The following is a 6,848-nucleotide window of genomic DNA, read 5'->3' as shown; positions in this document are numbered from 1 at the left end:
ATATGAAGCCAATTGCCATAGAAAAATAAATAAGAGGAAGACTTTCGGGACGAAGCTCCGCCGTCTTGAGGTGAAACCTGGGCAGGAGCACTTTTGCTCTCCGGTGGAGCGATTCTGCCAAGGATACTTCCCTCCGGGAGGGGGAAATCGAGCCATCGTCACCACCAACGTTCCTCTCATCGTGGGAGGACTCATCTCCATCAACATCTTCACCAGCACCATCTCATATCTAAACCCTAGTTCATCTCTTGTATTCAATCTTTGCCCAAAACCTCAGATTGGTACCTGGGGTTCGCTAATAGTGTTGATTACATCTTGTAGTTGATGCTAGTTGGTTTATTTGGTGGAAGATCATATGTTCAGATTGTTAATCATATATTATTCTCCTCTGATCATGAACATCAATATTATTTGTGAGTAGTTTCATTTGTTCTTGAGGACATGGGAGAAGTCTTATTATAAGTAATCATGTGAAGTTAGTTTTTGTTCAATATTTTGATGATGTGCTATGTTGTTCTTCCTGTAGTGGTGTCGTGTGAGCGTCCACTACATGACACATAACTATGCTTGGGCCTAGGGGAAGGCATTGTGGGATTACTGAGTAGATGATGGGTTGCGAGAGTGACAGAAGCTTAAACCCCAGTTTATGCACTATTCCGTAAGGGGCTGATTTGGATCCATATGTTTCATGCTATGGTTAGATTTATCTTAATTCTTCTCTCGTAGTTGTGAATGCTTGCGAGAGGGGGTAATCATAAGTGGGTTGTTTGTTCAAGTAAGAATGGCACCCTAACACAGGTCCACCCACATAACAATTTATTAAAGTAGTGAACGTGAGTTAACGAATCATGATGAAGTTAACTACATGAGATTCCCATGTGTCCTCGAGAACGCTTAGCTCATTATAAGAAGTACGCCCAACTTGTCCTTTGCAATAAAAGGATTGGGCCACCTTGCTGCACTGATACGTCTCAAACGTATCTACTTTTCCAAACACTTATTCTCTTGTTTTGGACTCTAATTTGCATGATTTGAATGGAACTAAACCAGACTGACACTGTATTCAGTACAACTACCTTGGTGTTGTTTTTGTGCAAAAATAAAGGTTCTTGGATTGGGCTGAAATTTTACAGAGAATTTTTCTAGAATGTATAAAAATTATTGTCGAAAAGATCTACTAGAGGGGGGCCACCATAGAGCCACAAGCTCAGGTGGCACGCCTGCCACCTGAGCTTGTGGGCCCCTCGAGCCTCCGTTTGCCCTACCTCCAAGTTCGTAAGTACCGTATCATGGAGAGAAAAATTGGAGAGAAAGTTCCATCATGTTTTATGATACGTCTCCGACGTATCTATAATTTATGAAGTATGCATGCCATGTTTACAACAATTTTATATGGTTTTGGTATGATGTGATTAGAACTAACCTAGACTAGCGTTGTTTTCAGCAGAACTACCGTGGTGTCGTTTTTTGTGCAGAAATAAAAGTTCTCAAAATGGGCTGGAAATTTACGGCGATTTTTTATGGACCAAAAGAGAACCCCAAAGCACAAGAGTTGGACCAGAAGAGTCCCGAGGCGACGACAAGGTAGGGGGGCGTGCCCTACCCCCCAGGAGGGTGCTCCGACCTTGTCGCTGCCTCGTGGACCCCCTTGACATGAGACTGATGCCAAAAATTCCTATAAATACCAAACCCCCCCAGAAATAAACCTAGATCGGGAGTTCCACCGCCGCAAGCCTCTATAGCCACGAAAAACCAATCTAGGACCTCTCTGGCACCCTGCCGGAGGGGGCCATCATCACCGGAGGCCATCGAGGAGGATCCCGGAGGGGGCCATCATTGTTGGGGAACGCGGTAATTTCAAAAAAATTCCTACGCTCACGCAAGATCATGGTGATGCATAGCAACGAGAGGGGAGAGTGTAGTCCACATACCCTCGCAGACCGTAAGCGGAAGCGTTATGACAACGCGGTTGATGTAGTCGTACGTCTTCACGATCGACCGATCCTGGTACCGAAAGTACGGCACCTCCGCGATATGCACACGTTCGGCTCGGTGATGTCCCGCGAACTCTCGATCCAGCTGAGTGTCGAGGGAGAGCTTCGTCAGCACGACGGCGTGATGACGGTGATGGTGAAGCTACCGGCGTAGGGCTTCGCCTAAGCACTGCAACGATATGACCGAGGTGGATTATGGTGGAGGGGGCACCGCACACGGCTAAGAGATCCATGATAAACTTGTGTGTTTATGGGGTGCCCCCCTCCCCCGTATATAAAGGAATGGAGGAGGGGGAGAGGGCCGGCCTCCTAGGCGCGCCCAAGGGAAGAAAGGGGGAGAAGAAGAGAAGGAAAGGGGGGCCGGCCCCCCTCCCAATTCGGATTGGGCTTGGGGGGGGGCGCCCCCACCTTGGCCACCTCCTCCTCCTTTCTACTATGGCCCATTAAGGCCCATTGACTCCCGGGGGGGTTCCGGTAACCCTCCGGTACTCCGGTAAATGCTCGAACTCACCCGGAACCATTCCGATGTCCAAACATAGCCATCCAATATATCGATCTTTATGTCTCTACCATTTCAAGACTCCTCGTCATGTCCGTGATCACATCTGGGACTCCGAACAACCTTCGGTACATCAAAACACATAAACTGATAATACCGATCGTCACAGAACGTTAAGCGTGCGGACCCTACGGGTTCGAGAACTATGTAGACATGACCGAGACTCATCTCCGTTCAATAACCAATAGCGGAACCTGGATGCTCATATTGGTTCCTACATATTCTACGAAGATCTTTATCGATCAAACCACATAACAACATACGTTGTTCACTTTTTCATCGGTATGTTACTTGCCCGAGATTCGATCTTCGGTATCTCAATACCTAGTTCAATCTCGTTACCGGCAAGTCTCTTTACTCGTTCTGTAATACATCATCCCGTAACTAACTCATTAGTCACATTGCTTGCAAGGCTTATAGTGATGTGTATTACCGAGAGGGCCCAGAGATACCTCTCTGACAATTGGAGTGACAAATCCTAATCTCGATCTATGCCAACTCAACAAACACCATCAGAGACACCTATTGGGGAACGCAGTAATTTCAAAAAAAAAATCCTATGCTCACGCAAGATCATGGTGATGCATGGCAACGGGAGGGGAGAGTGTAGTCCACGTACCCTCGTAGACCGTAAGCGGAAGCATTATGGCAACGCGGTTGATGTAGTCGTATGTCTTCACGATCGACCGATCCTAGTACCGAAAGTACGGCACCTCCGCGATCTGCACACGTTCGGCTCGGTGACGTCCCGCGAACTCTCGATCCAGCTGAGTGTCGAGGGAGAGCTTCGTCAGCACGACGGTGTGATGATGGTGATGATGAAGCCACCGGCGCAGGGCTTCGCCTAAGCACTGCAATGATATGACCGAGGTGGATTCTGGTGGAGGGGGGCACTGCACACGGCTAAGAGATCAATGATCAACTTGTTTGTCTATGGGGTGCCCCCCTCCCCCGTATATAAAGGAGTGGAGGAGGGGGAGAGGGCCGGCCTCCTAGGCGCGCCCAAGGGGGGAGTCCTACTCCCGGTGGGAGTAGGATTCCCCCTTCCCTAGTTGGAGTAGGAGAGGGAAGGAAGGAGGAGAAGAAGAGAAGGAAAGGGGGGCCGACCCCCTTCCCAATTCGGATTGGGCTTGGGGGGCCACCTTGGCCGCCTCCTCCTCCTTTCCACTATGGCCCATTAAGGCCCATTGACTCCCCGGGGGGTTCCGGTAACCCCCCGGTACTCCGGTAAATGCCCGAACTCACCCGGAAACATTCCGATTTCCAAACATAGCCATCCAATATATCGATCTTTATGTCTCGATCATTTCGAGATTCCTCGTCTTGTCCGTGATCACATCCGGGACTCCGAACAACCTTTGGTACATAAAAACACATAAACTCGTAATACCGATCGTCACAGAACTTTAAGCGTGCAGACCCTACGGGTTCGTGAACTATGTAGACATGACCGAGACTCATCTCCGGTCAATAACCAATAGCGGAACCTGGATGCTCATATTGGTTCCTACATATTCTACGAAGATATTTATCGGTCAAACCGCATAACAACATACGTTGTTCCCTTTGTCATCGGTATGTTACTTGCCCGAGATTCGATTGTCGGTATCTCAATACCTAGTTCTATCTCGTTACCGGCAAGTCTCTTTACTCGTTCCGTAATACATCCCGTAACTAACTCATTAGTCACATTGCTTGCAAGGCTTATAGTGATGTGTATTACCGAGAGGGCCCAGAGATACCTCTCCGACAATCGGAGTGACAAATCCTAATCTCGATCTATGCCAACTCAACAAATACCATCAGAGACACCTGTAGAGCATCTTTATAATCACCCAGTTACGTTGTGACGTTTGATAGCACACAAAGTGTTCCTACGGTATTCGGGAGTTGCATAATCTCATAGTCATAGGAACATGTATAAGTCATGAAGAAAGCAATAGCAACATACTAAACGATGAAGTGCTAAGCTAACGGAATGGGTCAAGTCAATCACATCATTCTCTAATGATGTGATCCCGTTAATCAAATGACAACTCATGTCTATGGCTAGGAAACTTAACCATCTTTGATTCAACGAGCTAGTCAAGTAGAGGCATACTAGTGACACTCTGTTTGTCTATGTATTCACACATGTACTAAGTTTCCGGTTAATACAATTCTAGCATGAATAATAAACATTTATCATGATATAAGGAAATATAAATAACAACTTTATTATTGCCTCTAGGGCATATTTCCTTCAGTCTCCCACTTGCACTAGAGTCAATAATCTAGATTACACAGTAATGATTCTAACACCCATGGAGTCTTGGTGATGATCATGTTTTGCTCGTGAGAGAGGCTTAGTCAACGGGTCTGCAACATTCAGATCCGTATGTATCTTGCAAATCTCTATGTCTCCCTCCTTGACTTGATCGCGGATGGAATTTAAGCGTCTCTTGATGTGCTTGGTTCTCTTGTGAAATCTGGATTCCTTTGCCAAGGCAATTGCACCAGTATTATCACAAAAGATTTTCATTAGACCCGATGCACTAGGTATGACACCTAGATCGGATATGAACTCCTTCATCCAGACTCCTTCATTTGCTGCTTCCAAAGCAGCTATGTACTCCGCTTCACACGTAGATCCCGCCATGACGCTTTGCTTAGAACTGCACCAACTGACAGCTCCACCGTTCAATATAAATACGTATCCGGTTTGTGACTGAGAGTCATTCGGATCAGTGTCAAAGCTTGCATCGACGTAACCATTTACGACGAGCTCTTTGTCACCTCCATAAACGAGAAACATATCCTTAGTCCTTTTTAGGTATTTCAGGATGTTCTTGACCGATATCCAGTGATCCACTCCTGGATTACTTTGGTACCTCCCTGCTAAACTAATAGCAAGGCACACATCAGGTCTGGTACACAGCATTGCATACATGATAGAGCCTATGGCTGAAGCATAGGGAACAACTTTCATTTTCTCTCTATCTTCTGCAGTGGCTGGGCATTGAGTGTGACTCAACTTCACACCTTGTAACATAGGCAAGAACCCTTTCTTTGCTTGATCCATTTTGAACTTCTTCAAAACTTTATGAAGGTATGTGCTTTGTGAAAGTCCAATTAAGCGTCTTGATCTATCTCTATAGATCTTGATGCCTAATATATAAGCAGCTTCACCGAGGTCTTCCATTGAAAAACTCTTGTTCAAGTATCCTTTTATGCTATCCAGAAATTCTACATCATTTCCAATCAACAATATGTCATCCACATATAATATCAGAAATGCTACAGAGCTCTCACTCACTTTCTTGTAAATACAGGCTTCTTCAAAAGTCTGTATAAAACCATATGCTTTGATCACACTATCAAAACGTTTATTCCAACTCTGAGATGCTTGCACCAGTCCATAAATGGATCGCTGGAGCTTGCACACTTTGTTAGCATCCTTTGGATCGATAAAAGCTTCAGGTTGCATCATATATAACTCTTCTTCCAGAAATCCATTCAGGAATGCAGTCTTTACATCCATTTGCCAAATTTCATAATCATAAAATGCAGCAATTGCTAACATGATTCGGACAGACTTAATGTAACACCCCAGATGTAACTTTCCATATTTGTAACTCCAACTCTTGCCATTTCCGGCTATGTGTTATGATATTCCCTCCGTGGTCGGGTTTTGTCTTTCGTTTTGCATTTTGTTCAGGTCGTGCATTTCATATTATGTCATCATGTGCATTGCATTTGCATACGTGTTTGTCTCATGCATCCGAACATTTTCCCCGTTGTCCGTTTTGCAATCCGGCGCTCCTATCTCCTCCGGCGCACCCCTCTTGTTTTTTTTCGTGTGCGGGTGTCGAACTTCTCGGAATGGACCGAGGCTTGCCAAGTGGCCTTAGTATACCACCCGGAGACCACCGGTCAAGTTTCGTTCCATTTGGAGGTCGTTTGGTACTCCAACGGTTAACCGGGCACCCGCAAAGTTCATTTATGTGTGCAGCAAAAACACCGCTAAAAACCAGCTCAAAACCCACCAAACTCTCTTCCATGCTCTAGTCGTTCGACCACGATCGTGTGGGCGAAAACCACACCTCATTTGGACTCTCCTAGCTCCCTCTACCTATTTATATGTGAACCTCCCGAAAAACGAACGCAGACGAAACCCTAGACCCGCTCCCTCTCCGCCACCGGACACGTCCGGGTGGAGCCGGACGCGTCCACCGCCGCCCCGACCAATCACGGCGTGACACGTCACCGCCGCCGTCCCCGCGCCGCTGCGGCCCGCCGGCCCGTCCGCGGCCCCC

Source organism: Triticum aestivum, chromosome 4D (genome assembly GCF_018294505.1).
Source record: "Triticum aestivum cultivar Chinese Spring chromosome 4D, IWGSC CS RefSeq v2.1, whole genome shotgun sequence".
NCBI classification, from domain to species: Eukaryota; Viridiplantae; Streptophyta; class Magnoliopsida; order Poales; family Poaceae; genus Triticum; species Triticum aestivum.
This window is presented reverse-complemented; position numbering follows the sequence as displayed.